The following is a 25,032-nucleotide window of genomic DNA, read 5'->3' on the forward strand; positions in this document are numbered from 1 at the left end:
AAGGTCAGTTTTCATTCCAATCTCAAAGAAAGGCAATGCCAAAGAATCCTCAAACTACCGTGCAACTGCACTCATCTCACACGCTAGTAAAGTAATGCTCAAAATTCTTCAAGCCAGGCTTCAGCAATATGTGAACCATGGACTTCCAGATGTTCAAGCTGGTTTTAGAAAAGGCAGAGGAACCAGAGATCAAATTGCCAACATCCGCTGGATCACCAAAAGCAAGAGAGTTCCAGGAAAACACTTACTTCTGCTTTATTGACTATGCCAAAGCCTTTGACTGTGTGGATCACAATAAACTGTGGAAAATTCTGAAAGAGATGGGAATACTAGACCACCTGACCTGCCTCTTGAGAAACCTGTATGCAGGTCAGGAAGCAACAGTTAGAACTGGACATGGAACAACAGACTGGTTCCAAATCGGGCAAGGAGTATGTCAGCTGTATATTGTCACCCTGCTTATTTAACTTATATGCAGACTATATCATGAGAAACACTGGGCTGGAAGAAGCACAAGCTGGAATCAAGATTGCCAGCAGAAATATCAATAATCTCAGATATGGAAAAAGTGAAGAAGAACTAAAGAGCCTCTTGATGAAAGTGAAAAAGGAAAGTGAAAATGTTGGCTTAAAGCTCAACATTTAGAAAACTAAGATCATGGCATCTGGTCCCATCACTTCATGGGAAATAGATGGGGAAACAGCGGAAACAGTGGCAGACTTTATTTTTCTGGGCTCCAAAATCACTGCAGATGGTGATTGCAGCCATGAAATTAAAAGATGCTTACTCCTCTGAAGGAAAATTATGACCAATCTAAGACAGTATATTAAAAAGCAGAGACATTACTTTGTCAACAAAGGTCCGTCTAGTCAAGGCTATGGTTTTTCCAGTTATCATGTGTGGATGTGAGAGTTGGACTATGAAGAAAGCTGAGCATCAAAGAATTGATGCTTTTGAACTGTGATGTTGGAGAAGCCTCTTGAGAGTCCCTTAGACTGCAAGGAGATCCAACCAGTCCATCTTAAAGGAGATCAGTCCTGGGTGTTCACTGGAAGGACTGATGTTGAAGCTGAAACTCCAATACTTTGTTCACCTGATGCAAAGACCTGACTCATTTGAAAAGACCTTGATGCTGGGAAAGATTGAGGGCAGGAGGAACGGGGACGACAGAGGATGAGATGGTTGGATGGCATCACTGACTCAATGGACATGAGTTTGGGTAAACCCCGGGAGTTGGGGATGGACAGGGAGGCCTGGAGTGCTACAGTTCATGGGGTCGCAGAGTTGGACATGACTGAGCAACTGAACTGAACACAAAAGGCTAACTGTGAGTTCCTTAAATGAATATATGAACTCATAACCAGAAGACAGAAATTTAAAATGGCATTTTTTAAAGCACATATCCAGTCTGTCCAGTAAACTAGTTTGAAGTTTTACAAACTTCTTATCAGTATTTGATAATATTGTCTTTTATTTCAATGACCTTTCCCTCACCACACATACTATGAGTTATCAAAAGCAGACATTGCTTTACTCATTTTTATGGTCTTAATCAGAGTTCATAGTAAGTTCTCAATGAAAGTATATACAATTTAGTCAAATAAAATTAATAAGTAAATAAAAGTTTAAAATAATGATGTTGTAATCAACTTTGTATAGGATAGTAATAATTTAAAAAACAAAATGATATTAATCATTGTATTAAAATGCACGACTGTAGTAACATTCTAAAAAGTGGATCAAATATTTTCAAAATTGATACATAAATAATGTTTTGAACTTCTTAATTAACCACGTGCATAAGGTTTACATCTGTATAGGTGATTAATAAGACCAAATAGAAATAAAATATTTGAATGAAGTTAAGTAGAAGCTTCATGTATCAGTAATATCTTCATAAGCTATCCCCTCCATATATAAATAGTCATAAAAGCAACCTAGAAAAATATATCTAAAACAAGACAGAAAAATCCTTATGAAACAAACCATGTACTGTGTGTGTGTGACAGGAGAAGGTTTAGATACATATAAAGGAATTGCCCTCTGCTCGGCTACTTTAGAATAACATTCCACTCTGGAAGTTAGGCAAGTTACATTTACATATGTTTGGTACAATATTGTCCTCATATTTTAAAAAATCAAATCAATATTCCACAATATTACACTTGGGTAATTGTAATGGGTAAGCTTTGGGATTTAAGGTATGAGTGACTTTGAAGAAAACACGGAACTTTACTAGGATTTTATGTTGTTATCCCAAAGTTCTTTTTAGTACCCTAGAGAACAAATCCATACTTCAGACTAAAATGTTACAATAATATAAAGATAATTATACTTTCAGAAATCTGGTATGAGATTCTGTGGTCTGAATGGTGCATATTTTTAATCAATCCAAAATCTCTGATTGGGGGATTTAATACCAGAGATTGCTGTTAATTTCTTCATATTTGTACTCATCATAAGAATCCTATTTCCCTATGAGTTCTTCTTCCCTTCATAAAATCTTATCCCAAGACAGCTAACATCCTTCTGAGAGCACAAATGGTCAAACCTGGGCTCATAACGCAGAGATAAAACACTCTTTATAGCAGCATTCATTAAGGTACTAGACAGAGTACAAAAAGCAGCAACAGGGAGCTTTCCCCTAAAAGCTTTTAATACAGCTCTTTCCAAGGCCCATTAAATCAGCCCAGGACTAAAGCCTCCAGCCACCCCCACCTATTGATCCCTATCGCTACGGAGCCCCCTACTCTGACTAAGGTCTGAGCTAATTTATGTCTGATGAATAGTCCACTGAAGAGTCACTAGTATAAAAGGAACAAGTCAGAATCCAAACTCTGAGTCAACTCTCTGTTCCTGAAAAGTCCCTGCTAATATAAATACTTTGTAAATCTCTTTCCCTTCCTTTCCATTTGACTTATCCAAACAGATCCTACAAATAGCAAACATTTATTGAACACATACTATGTGGCTGCACTAGGACATGTGTTCTATACATTATTTTTATTTAATCCTTACAACAGCAGGCTAGTTCATATGTCCCCATTTTACAGATGAGAGACATGAGGCTCAGAAAGTAAGTAACTTTCCAGAATCTCGAAGCCAATAGGTGGCACAGTCACTGTTTGAAAAGTTTTGTACTGAATCTTTCTACTCACTTACTTGTATTTTTATTTTGGGATGTGTTACTATGTACTAGGACCCGTAGTGGACATAGTTTTGCAGGATTGAACGACATGGACATAATTCCTATGTTCATGGTGCTTCCAGTTTCCTGAAAGCAAAAGCTCTGCATGAGTAAACTCAAAATCAATTGAAAAGGATAATAATTACTATGAGGAACAAAGTAAGTTAATATTTTACTTTTTGTAGAATTAATAACTCTGAAAGTTTCTTTCACATTTATTTGGCACATTTAGTTATAATTTCAATAAGGTACAACCATAAAAAGATGTTTATAATTTTCTTTCTAATCAAAAGGATTTATCATTCTTAATTCAGACAAGCAGAAGTACTTTGAAATTGATTATCCTTTATCCCATTGGGGCTTTCCTGGTGGCTCAGATGGGAAAGACTCTGCCTGCAATGTGGGAGACCCAGGTTCGATCCCTGGGTCAGGATGATCCCCCAGAGAAAGGAAAGGCAACCCACTCCAGTGGAGAATTGGATAATTCTCTTGCCTGGAGAATCCCATGGACAGAGGAGTCTGGCAGGCTACAGTCCATGGGGTTGCAAAGAGTCAGACACGACTGAGCAACTAACACTTTCACTTTATCCCATAGGATAAACCACATATTACTTCTCTGGTGGCTCAGGCGGTAAAGCGTCTACCCAGGCGGGAGACCTGGGTTCAATCCCTGGGTCGGGAAGATCTCCTGGAGAAGGAAATGGCAACCCACTCCAGTACTCTTGCCTGGAAAATCCCATGGACGGAGGAGCCTGGTAGGTTACAGTCCATGGGGTCACAGAGAGTCGGACACGACTGAGTGGCTTCATTCACTCACTCACTGAACATGAGTCCCATGGATGCTTCTGTCTCAGTGCCCTTTCTAGTTTAGCAATCTATATTTTCCAGAGTATCACAGTTTGGGCAATAAACATGTATGGGGACTTTATTATACAATATTTAGTCATTCTGAATGTGTTTAGAGAGAACAGTGGTGAGCCTAAACTAGTGATTATGTCCTACAGTCTGCTGGAATCATTACATATGTAATTTCATTTAGTCTTCAGAACACCTCACTCAGGTGGTGACTGCTGTTGACACTGTACTGGTGAGGAAGTGTAGAGCACAAGAAACATGCTCAAGGTCACAAAACTCATCCAAGCCCCTGTGCTTCAAAGTCTTTGATCATCACACACACACACACACACACACACTACAAATTTACATGGAAATAATCAAGTAATGTTTCTTCCTTCTCAAACAGGATACAGAAATAGAAAATGGCCCGTTCTTCACCTTATGACTGATGGCCTTGACGAGAACAATAAAAACAGAAATGTCCTAAAGACATCATTTACAATCTACCAATTTGGACTTCTTAAGCGTCTCTCAAACACTCCCATTCTTCACCTCACCATTCATTCTCTAAATATTGATTGAGCCCATTGTTCCAGACATGGTGATAGGTACCAAGGATACAACCAAGACAAGATGAATGTAGTTTTTCTCTACCTACCTGGAGTTTGCAGTCTAGTGGAGAAAGCAAGCCATAACAAATAAATAAAAACAAAATAACTATAAATTGCTCTAAATGTTATGAAAGTTAAGAAAAACAGTCTAGTAGCCTCCTCATGGGTTATTTAATTCCAGTATGCTAATACAACACCCCCTATGTCATCACTGAAATTTCTGAACACAAACTTTAAAATGTTTCTCCAGTATTTAAATGTCTTTGAAAGTCCCTTAAAATTATCAGCATAAGTCTATATATGCAAGTCACTATGATATCTTCTCTGCCTACAACTTTTGCTTATATTTGACATTATGGGCCTCCGACCTATGATATTTTCTCCCAACTGAAAAAGTGTTATATGAAAAATAGGTTTAGAAGTATAAAATAAATGCTAGAAAATAAATATGCATATGTGATTAGTTATATGTCTAAAGAAGTTACCATTATATCAATTACATGTTATAATACATACTTTATTTTATATATAGTATATTAATTTTAGAAATACATGTTATACTGAGAAAGCAAACCTTAAATATGCTACTCCACTCTCTCATCTTTTTGCATGTTTGATTAACTCCTATTCATCATTAAGATTGGCTCAAAGATCTTCTTCTCTGGTCCTTCCCAAGAGTCAGTGCAGTCAACTGGCCCACTACTGAGTTCTGATGAAGTCTTGTTTCTATTTCTTGTCTGCTGTAACACATAGTTCTGAATATTGGCACCTGCCATTTACAAAGTTTTTTGATCACATATTTGTATCAGTAAAAAAAACGTTACAGGCATATTCAGTATATATGTCTTTTGTATAATTATAAATGACATACATTTACTACTGTTCTAATATTTATTCACATTGCATACAGACAAAATAATAGAAACTAAAACCAAAAGGATGAAAGAAAGATAATATTTATTATAAAATATTTTACTCTATATTATTCATAATATTACAAAAACCTTATTTCAGTTTCACCAAATGTCATTAGAATTTAGCAATATCTTTATTAATATTCTAGTATGATAAACATCCTGGAGAAGGGAATGAAAATCCACTCCAATATTGTTGCCTTGAAAATCCCATGGACAGAAGAGTCTGGAGGGCTACAGTCCAGGGGATCGCAAAGAGTCGGACACGATTAAACAACTGAGCACACACACACACACACACACACACACACACGATAAACACATCATTTTTAAAAGTCATGTTTTGAATCCTTGTATCACAAGGATACTTTCTGAATTCATTTATTTGGATACTAGGTTTTAATGGCTGTCATAACTGGAATGGATAGTATTTTTATTAACCAAGTTAAAAAGTCCCAATACTCATTGTATTTTTGTCTGTTTGTCCCCCCCTTTTTTTTAAGGGGGTGTGTGTAGACATAGGATCCCATGTGTATAAGCTTAACCTAATAATGCTTTTCCATTCACAAGATGGTATCCATTTCAATCCTTTCAAAGGCTCTCTCTTATTTTACTTATCTATTTTGTTTTATCCCCAAACCTTCATCTCATTCTCCTACCAATCCTCCCAAAGTAATATGTCATTATTTATCACTTGTTGTATTTATACTCTTACGGACATAAGGGATTACTTTCTGTGCATGTATTTTTAATTTATATGAATATTTCTGGTTTATATATCTCATTCTGTTTCTCACGCTTCCCATTAAGAATTATATGTTGAAAGATAAATTCATGTTGCCATATGTACATTTAATTCTTTTCTTTTAATTTCTGCATCTATCCAAACACATTTGTATCTACCCACTCTCCCAGTGATGGACACCATTTTGTCTTTAACTCCCCATCACCACAAATAAGAGTACAATAAACACTGTAGACTGTATCTCTTCAAAAGTCTATAGAAGGAATTCAGGGGGATATACCAGAAGCGAAATTGTCACAACTATAGCTGAGCATTGTAATCTTGTTTTCCAGTTATGGAAGTATTTAATTCATCAAGGATTTTTCTTTCATCTTTGATGTGAATTAATTTTTCTTGTAAACCAATAGGAATATATTGCATTTTAATGAGCTCAAAATTTTAAATAACTTTTAATGAACTCAAAGCTCTCAGAAAATCTTCATTTGGAAGACTGGAATAAATAAAATGTGCATAAACAAATGAGACTGCAACTCTCAACTCTTCCATATTGTAGAGGCCCCATTCTTTTTTAACAGAACGCTTGTACCTTAGTGACATAGGGCCATCTCACCAAATAAACAAATTATGGCACCAATGATAATCCCTATTTTGACTATCAGTAAATTAATATATGTATTATCATTGATGGGGTGGGGAAGGGAGTGGGCATCCAAGATATACACAGTGAGCTGTTGATTATTCATATTGACCATGTGTCATGTCACAGATTTATTCAAAAGATGAAAGTAGATTTAACCACATTAGCTTTGTACATAAATTTAAATATATGGCCTTGACTGGGGTTATGAACTTTCCACAAACTTAAAACAACAATAATAAAACTATATCAGCACACTGATTTTAAAAAAAAATGTTTTTAATGTGGACCATTTTTAGTCTTTATTGAATTTGTTACAATATGAGCTTTTGGCTGCAAGGTATGTGGAATCTTAGCTTCCCGACCAGGGATCAAACCCACATCCCCTCCATTGGAAGGCGAAGTCTTAATCACTGGACCACCACGGAAGTTCTTAGATCAATGTATCTTAACAGGGAAAGCAGAAATGCTACTATGCTTTCCCTGCTCAGAACTCTTCCTCCTCCATGCTAATAAGAAAGTATATTCTGGACCTAAAAATATATGGATTACATATTTCCAGAATGGGGGCCAGGTAAGTAAATTTGCATGTAGTCAGAGTAAACTAAATAGAGTCAATGTCATAGAATCAGAAAGATACTTATTTTTTTTCACTGAGAAAAAAAAAAATGTAGATGTTTATGTCCTTCTTTGATAATTCTCATGAATCACCTACCAGAAAACAGATGGGAAAAGAGATCCAAGTCTTTGTCTTAGTTTGATGCATTAATTTAAAATTTTCCTTTGGGTAATACTACATCTTTTTAAGTTAAATTGTCCAGTCTTCTAGTTTTCCAGTGCTGTACTCTGCTCGTCTGGGAAACAAGCAAGATATACAGCATTTCGTGGTGGCAAAAGAAGTCATCTAGAGCTCAGCGCCTCGCTATATGCTTTGTTATCTCGCTCATCTCAGCCTGAGACAAGCTAGTCTGAGTTTCCCCATGAAACAGATGACTGCTGAGGTAAGCCAATACCATCTTGGCACTTCACTGACTTCTGATACTATAGTGAGCTAAGGTTGTATCTGTGGGTTTTCTCTTTTTCTTTCAGCTGGCCAGGATTCAGTTGTACACACGGTCCCCAGCTTATGATTACTCCACTTAACGATTTTTTGACTTTACAGTGGTGGGAGGGTAACTTACACTCAGTAGAAACTGTACTTAAAATTTTGAGTTGATATTTTTCAGGGCTAGTGACATGTGGCATGACACTCTCTCATGATGCTGGGCAAGGGCAGGGAGCGGCGGTTCCCGGTTCACCACGTGATCATGAGGGGAAGCTCCCAATACACTTACCCCCATTCTGTACCCATACAACCATTCTGTTTGTCACCTTCAATACAATATTCATAAGTTAGATAAGATATTCAACACTTTGTTCTAAAATGGGCTTTGTGTTAAGATATTTGATTTCGCTCAACTATAGGCTCGTGTAAGTGTCCTGAGCACATTTAATAGGTTAGGCTAAGCTATGATGTTTGAGAGGTTAGGTGTATTAAATACATTTTCAAATTGCAGTATTTTCCATTTATGATGGGCTTATTGGGACATAAAGCCATCATAAGTCAAGGGAGATCTGTACTCCCTTGCATGGCACCCTCGTTCTTGAAGTTTCTGCATACCACTTCTGTAGGTCTTCATCCACCCCCTGACTGAAACCTTCTCACCTCAGATGCTTGTATCTGAATTATGTGCCACATGCCTCTGCACAACACAATGAAAAGATCACAGGCCCTTGATTATACCTACATTCTCCTACAGAAATATCTGAGTTTTGTTCATTGCATGAAAGAGCTGAGGACTAAATCTGTCTATCCTTCTGCTAAATCACGCTGCCTGAAACGTTTACTTTGATTGCCTGGAGAATTCCAGGGACAAAGGAGCCGGTGGGCTACAGTCCATGGGGTCACAAAGAGTCTAACATGACTGAGTGACTAACTTTCATTTTTACTTTCAACCAGTTGTCAAGTTGGTCCCAGGAAACCTGCGAGGCCATCTCTTTCCAGAGCAAAAGCCCAGAACAGGCAGTAGACACCCACGTGTCTCAGCTGGCTTGTCGGGTACACATGGGCATACCAGCCAACAGAAACTGCCAAGAGGCTTGAAGCGCTCCCTTGCCTTACTTCCGAATTTTCAATAGCAAGTGAGTGCATCTAATTGGCAGGATCTAATTCACATCCAGAACTTCAGTCGTAATGAAATCTGAAATGATATATTTTAATTTTCTAGCTTCTACAATACAGGAAGACACACTAGGAGGAGAGTAAAACCACCATATCCATTTCAAGTAAGCCCATAATTACTCTCACACGTATAATTTCACACAGATTTATGCCTTGCTAAGAAATCTGCTTACTCTGGGGAATTTTCTGGACATTCTAATGGGAGCTTAAGTCTCATATTATTCATACCTCCATAAGGAAACTTTCATTTAACAGGAATAAAAGGCATTAATAATTATTATTACTTCCTGAGGGGAATATGCTAAAATGCCAAGTCTTCTCTATTAAGTTATCTTTAAGTTTCACACACAGGAAGAATGACTAGCCCAGGCAAATTCTAGGCTTTCTTCTTTGGGTTCCCTCTAATGCTTCCTTATCTGTTCGGGGAGTGGTTTATGCTTTTATTTAAAAGCTTAGTAAGAAAGCTTGAGAGTCGAAATTGAAAAAGCAAGAGCTCCAGAAAAACATCTACTTCTGCTTTATTGACTATGCCAAAGCCTTTGACTGTGTGAATCACAACAAACTGTGTAAAATTCTGAAAGAGATGGGAATACCAGACCACATGACCTGCCTCCTGAGAAAACTACATGCAGGTCAAGAAGCAACAGTTAGAACTGGACATGGAACAACAGACTGGTTCCAAATTGGCAAAAGAGTACGACAAGGCTGTATATTGTCACCCTGCTTATTTAACTTACATGCAGAGTACATCATGTGAAATGCCAGGCTGGATTAAGCACAAGCTGGAATCAAGATTGCTGGGAGAAATATCAGTAACCTCAGATACGCAGATGACACCACCAGCATGGAAGAAAGTGAAGAACTAAAGAGCTACTTGATGAAAGTGAAAGAGGAGAGTGAAAAAAGTTGGCTTAAAGCTCAACATTCAGAAAACTAAGATAAGGGCATCCAGTCCCATCACTTCATGGCAAATAGATGGGGAAACAATGGAAACAGTGGGAGACTTTATTTTTGGGAGCTCCAAAATTGCTGCAGATGGTGACTGCAGCCATGAAATTAAAAGACGCTGGCATCTTGGAAGAAAAGCTATGACCAACCTAGACAGCATATTAAAAAGCAGAGACATTACTTCATCAACAAAGGTCTGTCTAGTCAAAGCTATGGTTTTTCTGGTAGTCATGTATGGATGTGAGAGTTGGACTATAAAGAAAGCTGAGCACCAAAGAACTGATGCTTTTGAATTATGGTGTTGGAGAAGACTCTTGAGAGTCCCTTGGACTGCAAGGAGATCCAACCAGTCCATCTTAAAGGAAATCAGTCTTGAATATTCATTGGAAGGACTGATTCTGAAGCTGAAGCTCCAATACTTTGGCCACCTCGTAAGAACTGACTCCTTGGAAAAGCCCCTGATGCTGGGAAATATTGAAGGTGGGAGGAGAAGGGATGACAGAGGATGAGATGGTTAGATGGCATCACTGACTTGATGGACATGAGTTTGAGTAAGCTCCAGGAGTTGGTGATGGATAGGGAAGCCTGGTGCACTGCAGTCCATGGGTTCCAAAGAGTCGGACATGGCTAAACCACTGAACTGAACTGAAGAAAGCTTGGGCTTGGAATTTTGCCCAGAAAGGCCTAATGTGAAGGAAGCCCCAGAGAGATTTTATGTTTTCTGCTACTTCAGTTCCCTGGAGACTGAAACACCCCTCTGTTCTCTGAGTGGAATGGCCTCCAATTTCTTTATCCAAACTCTCAACAATACTCTCTTTTATTTTTGTGTACAGTCCTAGCCTACAAGTAAAGACTGCTTAGATTAAAATATTTCCATGTTCTGATAGAAGGCTCAGTGTAAAACATTTAATAATTTTTTTTCAGAATACTTAACATAACAGACATTAAGGGCATAGGTTCTGTAGCCAGATTGCCTGAGTTCAATGACCACTCCATGATCAGGTGTGTAATCTGGGATGACTTTCTTAAGCCCTTTCTTCTGTATTTTCCTCACTTGTATAATGAAGTGAAAGAACACATAGGACTTCTGTGACAATTAATCAATGTCTGTGAAGATCTTGGAATAGTGCCTGGAATCCTGGTGGCTAAGATGGTAAAAAATCAGCCTGCAATGCAGGAGACCTGGGTTTGATCCCTGGGTTGGGAAGATCCCCTGGAGGAGGGCATGGCAGCCCACTTTAATATTCTTGCCTGGAGAATCTCCATGGACTATAATAGTTAGTAAGCTAATAAAATTCTTACTGCTACTTTCATTAGTAGTGCATCCTGAGGTATCTTTCAGTGTCCTAGACTTATCATAGTGATGTAAATGTTCAAGAGGCAATGTGATCTTGAAACCAAGCAGGACCCTATAGGGCTCCTGAGCACTAAAGCCTTTCTGGGTTCCCCATTTCTTGACCTTCCCTGAGTTCCGAAGGGCAGATTCAAACAGTCAGGAAAGGGAGAAGATGCAGAGACAAGGGAGGAGCAGTCAAGAAACAATAGTGCAGCCTGGGAACAGAATCCTAGTTCAAAGCATACACATGACAGGATCTTTGAGTTCTTCTGCAGAACTAAAGTGAAAGTGAAGTTGCTCAGTCATGTCCGACTCTTTGCAACCCCATGGATTGTAGCCTACCAGGCTTCTCCATCCATGGGATTTTCCAGGCAAGTGTACTGGAGTGGGTTGCCATTTCCTGCAGAACTAAAACGACCAACAAATGGAAGATGTTCCAGAGAAAAGGTCACAGTTTGATAACCTCAAGAAGCTCATCAGACCACCTGAGGCCTGATTAAAAGAGCACTAGTCCAGTACATACTCTCATCCTTATTAGCAACTCCACCCTCGAACCACTGCTATAAAATTCCTCACCAAATCCCCCCAGGTTGGGACACACAGTCTTGAGGGGCATAAGCCCACTGTGTCCCCTTTTGCCTAGCAAAACAATAAAATTACTTTTTTCAACTTTACCCAAAACTCTGTCTCCAAGATTCAATTGGGCAGCAGTGCACAGTGTTGAGATTTTGGCATCAATCTGACTTAGAAAGTCTTTTCATTTAAGGCAGACCACACATCACTGTTACTTGTTAATTTTTCTTTCCAACAAAAAATGTATTGAACAAGATGTATCAAGTTCTGTATCTTGTCTCCTTTAACCTTCACAAAAACCTTCTCAGATACTCATTATCTCCATTTTACAGATGATACAATAAATGCATAAATGCAAAGAGAGATTCGGTCATTTTTTTATGAGTAAGGTCTAATAAGGTGACTGGCTACAATTCAAGCTTATATCTCTGAGTCCAAGTCCAAAGCCTTTTCTATTGCTCTATACTGCCTCTCTAAATAATAACAAATCTCCGGTTATCTGCAGCTTACAAAGCAATTGCACATGTATTATTTCATTTAATTTAATTCCCACAACAACTGCATACTATTGACCATCAGGGTCATTAAGCTGCAGGTAACAGAGAGCCTGGATGGTAGTTGTTTAATCAAACAGAGGCTTATTTTTTGCACCCAAGAGTAAGCCAGACTTAGCTGGTTGCTGACATTGCCTCAGTGACACCATCAAGAACCCAGGATCCTTCTGTCTTTTCCCTCCACCATTCTAGGCATGTTGACTTTTCAATCTTAAGCTTGTCATCCTGTGTTTGCAAAATGTTTCTCATAGCTCCAGGCAAAACAAGGCAGGAGCAGGTAGTGGAGCAGATAGTTGGAGCAGATGCTGGCAAGGGAAAGAAGCAAACAGAATTTACTTCTTTTATACAGGAGAAAAAAAAAATCTTCCCTAGAGACATATCAGTCACGTGGTCATATCCAGCCACAAAGGAGACTCTGAAGATAAACAGTTAACTTTTCACAGACTCTGTAGTGGGAGGCAGGAGAAGGTGAAGGAGGTTAGGAATAGCTCTTAGGAGTGAGACAATAGTAGTTTCCACTCCTGTGTTTTATTACAGAAATTTCTCAGGTGGGGTCACAGATGCAGAGACATCGTGACTTGTCCAGTGTCCTAGAGATAGCATTCAGTGTCCCAGTGGTTTTAAAGTTTTTTGTCCCTATCCTCTCAAATTTATTTTCTATCACAAAAGCATAAGTAGGCATTGTTTCTCAATTTTCCAGATGGACAGTAAGAAGAATGGTCTGTAAATTCATAGGAGGGGATATTAATTATATCATATTACTTTTTTTTCAAAAGCAATGAGAAGAACTATAATAAAAGATACATATCTAATAATGTGCACAAGTTGAAATTTAAGGAAAAAACATGATCAAGAAGAGAAATAAAAAGCTAACCAAAGGGTTATAGAATTACTGAGATTAATTTTTAAATATTGTATATATCTTGGCTCCTGACGAGAAGAAAGAACCAAAACTAAACGGGTTTATAAAACTTCCCTTATATTCTGGAACTTAGAGGAAAATATTCAAAATTTACAAGACAAACAGTTTTCCATAATTAAATTTTTTAAAATTAAAAAATAATTTATGTGCTATAATGTAACATGAGGTTAGAACCTGGAATGACTAAAGAAATGCCTGGGCAGTATGTTTCTTATATCATTTTCTGAGGGCATCAGTTCTCGTCCAGGTTTTGCACAGACATTTGAGCTTTAATAACAGAAGTAATACATGCCCAGTGGGAACACACACACACATACACACACGCAGAAGCAGATAAAATGAAAAGAGAAATAAACCACCTCTAATCCTACCACCCAGAGATAACTGTTTACACATTTTTGCATGTACCTGGCCTTATTTTTCATGCATAAAATGAATATTTTTTCCTTTCTAAACTGCTACTGTACTGTATATGCTGTCTTTCATTTATTAATGTACTAGAAACACTATCCCTAATCAATTAATAGCACCACACAACATGATTTTTAATTTCACTTTCATATTCCAGTATATGGATATATATCATTGTTTTAACCAGTTTCTTAATTTTAAACTCCTTATTTAGAATTTCCCCCTATTATAAGTAGTAAGGGTGAACATATACCTTTGCATGAATTTATGATAAATTACTAGAAATGGAATTGCTATGTCAAAGTGTTGGAGCATTTTTAAACCTTTTGTCACATACTGTAAAATTGATCTCTAAAAATTTATTCTGTCACCATCTCAGTCAGGCTTTGACAAGAGCTGGATAGTAATCTGAATTATACTCTCTGATGATTCCTACCATGATGCACTACAATGACATTAGAAGCAACCTTTCCCATTTCTCTGACCTGAAGTTTGGAGGTGAGATGGGAAGTCCCATCCTCAGAATCAGAACATAGGGTTTTGACTGGAGTATTATTATCTGCTCTATCTATTTAACTAGTTGTTATGAAGATCAAATGGGATAACATATATGAACATTCTTTATAAATGCCATAGAACTTTGCAATCACAAGGAATTGCTAGTTCAACAAGGGCATTCTTCTAGGGATATCCCAGAAGAAGACATGATCTTGACCATAAATGAGAGAGAACTAAAAGAATCTACCTGGGGAATAATCTTAAGAGATGGAATTGCATGTTCTCAGGACCTTTAGCATTACTGTTTGCTTTATCTTTTAGGAAGTATTTAAACAAATGTGAACACAGGCTCACTGTACAGGCTTTTTGCTGGGTGTTGCCCTGTTAGTGATTTTCTCATAGAGCCTAAGGGCAACAGGACATTAAAAGAAAATACAAGAGAGAAAAGGGGTACCTTTTTACCCTTTTCTAACATATAGGAGGAAATTGAACCTAGTGTTTAAGAAATATTTCAAGATTTCTGGCAATAAATACTGTGTTCTTATTATTTTAAAATTATATATTAAGTACATTAAAAAGTCACTGAATTTGTTTAAACAGGATTATTATTCTCATTGATTTCACATCCATTTTTAGGTGAAATTACCATTATCATCATCTTCTCTGAAAGCTTAGCCTCTTTTTTCCATTTATGATATCAAATAGGATAGTATGTTAAAATGATTTGTCCAATATAAATGATAGTGAATAGTCAAAATAGCAAAAGTATGTGACTGTGGTGATAAAGACGGCTGAACTTTAAACAGGCAAATCCCATGCCAACAATAATTCTGAATAGCCTTGTTTTAGTAAGTTGGTCAGAACATGAATATCATTTAATGTCATTTTTTTCATGTCTATTGATTTGGCAGAGAGTGTCAGAGCAGATTCCATTTCTGACAAAATTTGACTCTTGGCATCAAAGAATTAATAGCATTGAGTTCAGGGCAGGAGCAATTTATGCACTGATGCTTTTCCATGGAGTTTTCTCTTCCTGTTAAATCAGCGGTTCTCCCCCCACCCCCAAAAAAGTATTGCCTGCACTTGTCACATCAGATAATTCTATGCTCAGACAATCTCTGAAATTCATAGCATTTTTCCAGTGTCATATACTGCATGTCACACCAGCTGCAACTTCGGTACTTTTTTACTTTTTTTCTCCAATATTTTAATGGGCAAACTTGAGTAATATATTTCCCAATTTCAAACCCTTCAACACTGACAGTCCAAAACTCCTGAGGATATGAACTAATGCAAAAGGTTCCGGCAGTGCTGAGCATCTTCAGCTCTGGTCTATCAGTGTCAAGTCCTCAAGCTCTTGAGAAATAATTTTACTTATTAAAACACATTTTCCCACAAAAATACTGTAGAAAAGACAAAGCTCTCAGTGACCTCTTAGAAAATTGTTGAATTAAGGAGAGGTCTATGTAACTCCTTCATTTTAAAGTCCTATGAAAGTATAATTAGTCTACCAAGAAAAAGCTCTGCTTTTCGTTCATAGATTTGAATTATTGAACTGAATCTGTACCTTGGGACTATGTTACAAACACGTTGCTTCCCAGAATCTCCTCTCTCTCAAAAATAAGACAGACAACGCCAACAAGTTGCATTGAAGAATGCAACATATATGTGCAGGTTTTTAGCCAATGTCTTAAAACCTCAAATTTCCCAATTCCCTGAGGAATTTCATAGCCCTTAAATTGAGAATGACTATCATGCTAGTTGTGACAAACTCTTTAACGGTGTTTAAAAATCCACTGTGTTCAGAGCAGTTTAATTTTATTTCAAAGAATGGGTCAGCACCATGGTTAGAGATTTCTATTGAGTTATTGTTAATGTATAAGAAAGAGCTACTTGCAAATTCACTCATTTTTATCCCTTGGTAATTTTATATTAATTTTTGTAAAATATACATCTTAAATGCAAATCTTCATGAAAATATTTATTGAAGCAAAAGTCCTTTTAAAAATGTAAATTCACATTACTTGTTTCTGCATGTGTTTTTCCATCACAGTACATTAGCCTTCCTTTTAAGACAGACATGATTATTAAGTTACTACTGGGCCAAGTGCAGGGTCAACAGCAGACAAAAACCATTCAGTTTCTTGAAATGAAGCCACTTCAGTTTAAAGAAAAGCTGACTAAGAATATTAGTAAGATTAACATCCTGACTTAAAGATTTGATGTCATTTCCTTTTTGAAAACATTGTCTTTATTTAGTAATAGCCCTTGGCCATCAAGTTGCTTACAGTCCAATGGGAGAGAGTAGGCAAATGATTATGGAGTAGTCAAAAGAAGATGAAAAAGTAATGTCTAGCAGAACAAGCAAATTCCAACTCTGTACACCACTCTATAAATGATACAGAATTTTTGATAAAACTGCCAATGAGATAGTTTATCATTCACATCATTTCATATATCCTGTCAATCATCCCCTCCTCTTTTTAATCTAAAGTCCCACCCAGGTCTGTCACTCTTCAAAAATTACTGTACCTACAAACTTTAGGTTGCACAATATATGCATCATGGGTATGAAACGTACAGTGTGAGGAATATAAGACAAAACTATGTAATATCTTTGAATGGCAACATATCATAACTAGACTTATGGTGATCAGTTTGAAATGTTCAAAAAAATCACTATGTTGTATAACAGGAACTAACATAGTGTTGTAGGTCAATTGTACTTCAAAAACAAACAAGCATAACTTACAAACAAACCATAGCAAAAGAGATCAGATTTGTGGTTATTAGAGGCAAGGGGCAGGGGAGACAGAATTGGAATGAAGGCAGTCAAAAGGTATAAACTTGCAGTTACAAGATATGTAAGTATTAAGGATGTAACGTACAACATGCCAAATATAATTAACCCTGCTGTATGTTATATAAGAGAGTAAATTCTAACAGTTCTCATCACATACACACAATTTTTTTTTCTTTCTCTAAACACAGAATTTTTTTTCTCTTTCTTTAATTTTGTATCTATATGAGATGGCAGATGTTCACTAAACTTAGGACAATCATTTTAATATGTACCAATATGTAAGTCAAATCATCACTATGCTGTATGCCTTAAACAAGTACAGTGCTATATGTCAATTATATCTCAATAAAACCAGAAGAAAAAAATTAACTAGCACCTCTTAGCTTTTGGGGGTAATGGTGAGGTAGAAATAACTAGGCAGTCAGTGTAGAACTCTGAGACCTCAGTCTTGTTTTCAGTAAATACCCTACTCCATTGTCCTGAATTCTTGTCTTTAGTCTGGTAAGTTGTCAGCACTCAGATCCAGGGAAGGGCAGGAATTAGCTTCTGTTCTACATGCCTGAGGGAAAAACAACTGGTGATCATTAATCTTAAGCTCATACATCTGGTCATGGTAAAATGGCCAAGGGGCATGAAAAAACGGGGGCCTTAATGGAAGCCATAAACAAGTTAAGTATCTTGACCTTTAAACTGATTGGTTAGAAATAATGTGCTTTAAGGAAGGATATAAAAACTGCTGTAAGTCCTGCCTTGGGGGGGGACTCTTTACCCACCTCAGTGTCTATGCTGAGAGCTTTGTACTTTCCTCCTCTCTGGTCATGGTCTATCTAGTCAAGGCTTTGGATTTTCCAGTAGTCATGTATGGATGTGAGAGTTGGGCTATAAAGAAGGCTGAGCACTGAAGAATTTGTGCTTTTGAACTGTGGTGGTGGAGAAGACTCTTGAGAGTCCCTTGGACTGCAAGGAGATTCAACCCGTCAATCCTAAGGAAATCAGTCCTGAATATTCATTGGAAGGACTGATGCTGAAGCTGAAACTCCAATTCTTGTTCACCTGATGCGAAGAACTGACTCATTGGAAAAGACCTTGATTCTGGGAAAGATTGAAGGCGGGAGGAGAAGGGATGGCAGAGGATGAGTTGGATGGCATCACTGACTTGATGGACATGAGTTTGAATAAACTCCAAGATCTAGTGATGGACAAGAAAGCCTGGCATACAGCAGTCCATGGGGTCGCAAAGAGTCAAACACAACTGAGCGATTTGAACTGAACTGATTCGCTTGCTACATTTGCTTGAGTGCATGTTCATGGATTTCATTCTACAGCTCTGCAGACAAGAACTCGGATTTCTGTCTCAATGGGTTGATAGATAATTAATTATGAATTATTCTAAAGAAATTATCACAACCTGAAATGCCAAGCCTTTCTTTGTTTACATCCCCTTTCATTGTTTACTTCTCCATTCAGAGTTTCAGCTGACTGTGTAAGTGCAGCATATTCCCTGCATAAGGCCACAATCCAAATGTGTGTGTGTTTGTAAACATCATGATTCACTGAGTCATTTAGACCTCAAAGTATATTTTTCTGAGTCTGAACATCAGGGTCTAGATACAGTAAAATTATTATTTATTTAAATGTTTATTAAACTATTACATATTTTAAAAGTAATTGTTTAAAAGAATTTTTAAAAAGAATTTACAGTTTCCTTAAGGGTTTATGCTACTCAGCCAATAATATCAAGTCCTTAATAGCCAGGTTTAGCATTGTTTATAGAGTTGCATAGTTACTTACATCACTTTTATTTTGTCAGTGAATTTCAGCAAACAATTGCTTAGAGAAATAAATCTCTACTATAGCAATTTCTGACTCCTTCACCATCACTTGGGAAGAATGTTTAGAAGGAGCTTCCAAAACCATTTCCAAAATCTTTCTTATAGCCCAAACTGGATCACAGTTATATCCAATGTTTAGGCTTCATGAAGAAGGAAATTTGGAACAAAGCTTGGAAATGTGATAGGAAAATGAGCTGGCCAAGTGGAAGCAGGTGGTACAGTTGGAGACCTTTTCCAGGTAGGAAATATTGCTGACCTCAAATCAGACTTGGTTCTCTTAGGCATAAAGATCACCCTGCTTTTTAGCAAGAATAATGATCAAAAATTTTGTAACACTTTTGTCCTTTAATTCACTCATTATGTAACAACTATAGCAGAGTAGAAAATGAATTATTATTTTACTGGTTGGCATCAGCTCTAAACTTATGGAAAAAGAGTTGTCATAAATTAGGAACACTTTGACAGAAGCTTAAAAGAAAACAACAAAGAAGGAGGAATAGGGATTTGAAAGAATTTAATATCTTCTGTGAGTAAAGAAGAAAAAATTCTATGTATTGCCAGATTTTTAAAAGGAACCCACGTGTTCATTCAATCCACAGGCATTTTGCAAGGTGGGGGGTGGGGGCACAAAGATTTATAAGCTACAAGCCATGCCTCAAAGGAGTATCCAGTCATCTATAATGTAATTTGTATGTTGTTAATAAAATTGCTTTAAGTTACTGAAAATATTTAAAAAAAATAATGATAAATGGTTTTCTGTGGAAAATTAGACAGTTATGTTACCTGAAAAAGCTTTCTACCTTTCTTGCATTTAGGAAAGCATATATTTGCATCTATAGTTGTCATTATGTTGAGGAATAATAGAGTGCAAAGCCTAATCGCAAGGGTACGTTACATAACAGTTCCCTCAACTGTAGACAAGCACAAATTTTTCCATGTGGTATGTACTCCTAACTGAACAGAGTCTCTCTGGGTCTCTGTACTTCAGTAGATTTGGACCATATTACACAATTTTTATCATTTGTAGTGGCACAGGCATCTTTTAAATCTATGTGTTACTTTGTATTATACTTCAAAAATATTTGTATTTAAATTGTTAGGTATTTAGAATAGGAAAAAGGAGTCCAAAATGGCAGTGGCTTAAAAACAAACAAAGGGAAAAGTCCATGAAAAGGGAACAAAGGACCAGAGGGAGAACCTCAGGTGAAACAAGAACCTCAGGTGAAACAAACATGCGCCTGTTCCTGACTAGCCCTAATTTGCATAGGGTAGGCTTGGGGGTGGGAAGAAGGAAACAAAACCTATAAAAAGAGGGAGCCAAGACTCTCTTTGGGGTCAGCCCGCCCTCACACCTCAAGGGTATACTATCCTTCATTTGCCAAATAAAACTGGTCTGCCATTTCAAATTTTTGTTGTAGCGAGACAGAATCAAGGAAATTACACATTCTCCCAACAAAATCTATCTAAATTAATTCACTTTTTGAAACTTTATAACTTTATTCTGAGCAATAAGAACCATGAAATCAAAATTCTGATGTGTGATTTTCATTTTCTAACACAATTAAAATAGATATGAGTATTAAAATTTGAAATGTTTACCAGCACATCACCTGAAAAGTCATATCATACCCATCAGTAGAAACACAGCGTAGAGACTAAGATTGGGAGCCCTGGAGTCACCCTGCCTGTACTCAGATTCTAGCTCCTCAAAACTGTGTGATTTTGGGTAACCTTTTTGTGCTTTGGTTTCCTCATCTATGTTTATTTTTGAGGCTCTTTGTGAGACATAAGATATCTAATACAGCAAAAGTATGTAGGATAAAGGGGATCTTTTATGAATGCTAGCTTGTATCAACTAATATTATGCCACAAATTGGGAGTATTCCAGGACCTTGGAATAACTACTATTCTCCCTTGAGGGTACAATCTATTTACAATCAAGAATCTAATGCCCTGAAAAGATCTGGTTCTCTAACATATTCAGTGAATGTGTTGAGAGTCTATCATCTCCAAGACCACAACCCAGAAAGGAATCCACATAAGAACCATTCAAGGAGGCACTAGTCTGGTAGTGAGGTCACTGAGAACACACCTATCTTTGTCTGACTGTATCTAATGCAATGAGAGATGCTTTAGACATTCAGGGGTTTGCTGTTTGGCAAGCGGTTACCAAACAGAAAACTTCCTGTTTTCTTTCTAATTTAAAAAGGAGGAAACACAAGGTTCACAGCTTAATAAAATGACCTATGAGAACTCATAAGCTGATCTGTATGAAGATGAAAGCCTGAAATGCCAATCCTTTCTTTGTTTATATTACCTTTCTTTGTTTATTTCTCCATTCACAGTTGCAGTTGATAGTGTAAATGCAGCATATTCCCTGCCTAAGGCCAACTCCAAATGTGTTTGTGTTTGTAAACATCATTGATTCCCTGAGTCACTTAGACTCCAAAGTATAATTTTCTGAGTTTGAACATCAGGGTCTAGACACAATAAAATGTAATCTCAAACCTCATTTGTATTTGAAAGTAATTGTATAGACTATGCATGTACTGTACATTCAAGCCTTCTGAAAAAGAGGCTAACTGGTTAGGTGAAGCCTTAGGTAGAAATTCTGTTTCCAGTATATCATTACTATTTGTTAGCAGCATTTCTGATTTTGGATAATCATAGGGGGAAATACAAAAAAGCCACTAAGCCATAAATCTCAAGCAAACTTGAGGAAAGCTGGGAGCAGCCAGCCTCTCATTATACAGCTGTTTCCCAACAGGCTCTTCAGGCACACAGAGGGTCTTACTGAATTTGAATGTGCTGTGTGCCATGTTTTTCTCTTTAGTAAATCATTTTGCCTATTCTATAATCTCCAGTAGCACTCTGCTTTTTAAAATACTGTTCCAAATATTTGAATTAAGAAATATGTATCTTGACTACTTGGGGATATAGAAACATGAAGTTTTCCCTCCCTGTGGGACTGCAATATTGCATAATAAGTAACATGAACATTTATACATGTATAATTATACATTACATATATTATATATAATCTGAGCACCTAGCCTGGGCTTAAAAGGCCGTGGAAGATGTGGCATGTTCTGACTCGTACAATATCATCCTGTGCCCCTTTCACTTTTTGCCTTCTAGCCAACCTATCTTCAGAAATTGCTTCAAAATGGACAGTCTTCTTTCTGGAATGTAAGAAACTTACATGCATGCTGTTTCATCTATCTGGATGGAAACCTGGCTAGTTGAAACTCATTTTTGTTTAGGACCTAGCTTAAATATCACTTCACTCATTTGCTCATTCATTTATTCATTCATTCATTCGTCAGGTGTTCATTGAACACATACTAAGCTCAGGAAGCATGTTAGACCTTGAGAATGTAACAAACCCCAGTAAGACGGTAGGCGCTGAGAGAGGGTGTCAGAGGGCAGACAGACTGAAACCACAGTCACAGAAAACTAACCAATCTAATCACAGGACCACAGCCTTGTCTAACTCAGTGAAACTAAGCCATGCCGTTAGGGGCACAAGAAGAAGCACAAGCTGGAATCAGATTGCTAGGAGAAATATCAATAACCTCAGATATGCAGCTGACACCACCCTTACGGTCGAAAGCAAAGGAGAACTAAAGAGCCTCTTGATGAAAGTGAAAGAGGAAAGTGAAAAAGTTGTCTTAAAGCTCAACATTCAGGAAACTAAGATCACGGCATCCGGTCTCGTCACTTCATGGCAAATAGATGGGAAAACAATGGAAACAGTGGCTGACTTTATTTCTGGGGCTCCAAAGTCACTGCAGATGGTGACTGAAGCCATGAAATTAAGAAGCTAACTCCTTGGAAGAAAAGTTATGACCAACCTAGATAGCATATTAAAAAGCAGAGACATTACTTTGCCAACAAAGGTCCGTCTCGTCAAGGCTATGGTTTTTCCAGTGGTCCTGTACAGATGTGAGAGTTGGACTATAAAGAAGGCTGAGCACCGAAGAATTGATGCTTTTGAACTGTGGTGTTGGAGAAGACTCTTGAGAGTCCTTTGGACTGCAAGGAGATCCAACCAGTCCATCCTAAAGGAGATCAGGCCTGGGTGTTCATTGGAAGGACTGATTTTGAAGCTGAAGCTCCAATACTTTGGCCACCTGATGGGAAGAATTGACTCATTTGAAAAGACCCTGATGTTGGGAAAGATTGAAGGCAGGAGGAGAAGGGGACGACAGAGGATGAGACGGTTGGATGGCATCAATGACTTGATGGACATGAATTTGAGTAAACTCCGGGAGTTGGTGATGGACACGGAGGCCTGGCATGCTGTGGTCCATGGGGTCGCAAAGAGTGGACACAACTGAGTGAGTGAACTGACCTAAACTGAGCTGATGTGACCAAAAGAGATGAGGGCCTAACTTTCATGGAGTTTAGAGTCCAACGAGGAAAAAAGCAATGAATAATTTCACCAACTCACATATTACACAATTGACAACTGGCTTGAAGGTACCCAATATAATTCTACAGGACAGAAAAATAAAAGAGAATTTAATTTAGATGAGCCTGCATGGAGGTAGGGGAGAAGATTATGGAAGTTCTCTGAAAAGTGGCAGTTAGGTTGGGATCTGAAAATAAAACTAGATTAATGAGAGTTGGAAGAGCCTCTCAGGTGTAGGGAACAGCACAAAGACCCTAACTCCTTTATAATACCAGTTCTATATTTTATGTTCTTATTACATTCTATTCTCTTTTGCAACATTAATTGCAATAGTAATTAAACAATTACTTGTGAAATAGTTGCCTCTTCCACTAGAATATACCTTTTATAAGACAGTAATAGTATCTGCTTTGTTCTCTGTTCTGTCCCAGGCACTAGGCACAGTGAATGTCTGATCCATGGTGGGTGCTGAACAACAGTCTGTCAGTTAATTACCTGGTGGGCCAGTGGTTAAGACTCTGAATGCACTTCCACTGCCGGGGGTGAGGGTTCGATCCATGGTTGGGGATCTAAGATTCTGTGTGCTAAGTTGTGCAACCGATTAAAAAAATAAAAAAGAACTAGACGAAATAAACTGTCTTCATGGGATAGGGAGGTAAGAATGGGAAGTGCTGCATTGGTACTTTTGATCAACCATGAAGCCCTATTTAAATATGTACCGTGTAATTAGTTCTACTCTGCCCATTAAAAAAAAAAAAAAAATAGATTAAAGTATGCCTGGTGGTTGGGGCTTCCCTGGTGGCTCTGATGGTAAAAAAAATCTGCCTGCAATGCAGGAGACCCAAATTCAATCCCTGAGTTGGGAAGATCCCCTGGAGATGGGAATGGCTACTCATTCCAGTATTCTTGCCTGGAGAATTCCATAGACAGAGGAGCCTGGCAGGCTGCAGTCCACAGGGTCACAAAGAGTCAGATACAACTGAGCTACTAACACTCACTCACTCCCTTGTGCATGTTGGTTGAGGGGTACAGATGGGCACAATGCTGAAGGGGGAAGATTAGAAGTGGAAATACTGACTCATTCTGAATTTACATTTCAGTTAACAAATACTGTCATTCATGCTAGTTTCTCCACTAGCACACTATCCTTCTGGCACACAGTAGGTACTCAAATATTTGCACAATCAATGATAATAATGAATTAATGGAAGGCACTGTAAAGTTATGTTCAGCTTTTCCAATCATTTATTCAGTGATATCCACTGAGCACCTACTATGTACATAGGGTTCTGGGAATACACAGGTCAATCTTACAGTGATCACAGTACTCAAAAGAGAAAGAAAATCAAGATTTACAAAAGCAGGGAAGAAAGGGCTGAAAAAGTCATTACTATAACTTACTATGTGACTTAGAAATGGGGAGAAAAAGTGGGCAGTTAGCTAAATGTAGAGTAACAGTTTTTTCAAAAAGTGGTGATCATTGCTATTGTGCATAGAACCAGTAGGAGTTACCCAGATTTGCAAACAAGGGAAATGCGTCCATAACAGCTATTTAGATTCTAAGCCATTGATAATAAAGACTACATTTC

Source organism: Dama dama, chromosome 20 (genome assembly GCF_033118175.1).
Source record: "Dama dama isolate Ldn47 chromosome 20, ASM3311817v1, whole genome shotgun sequence".
NCBI lineage: Eukaryota > Metazoa > Chordata > Mammalia > Artiodactyla > Cervidae > Dama > Dama dama.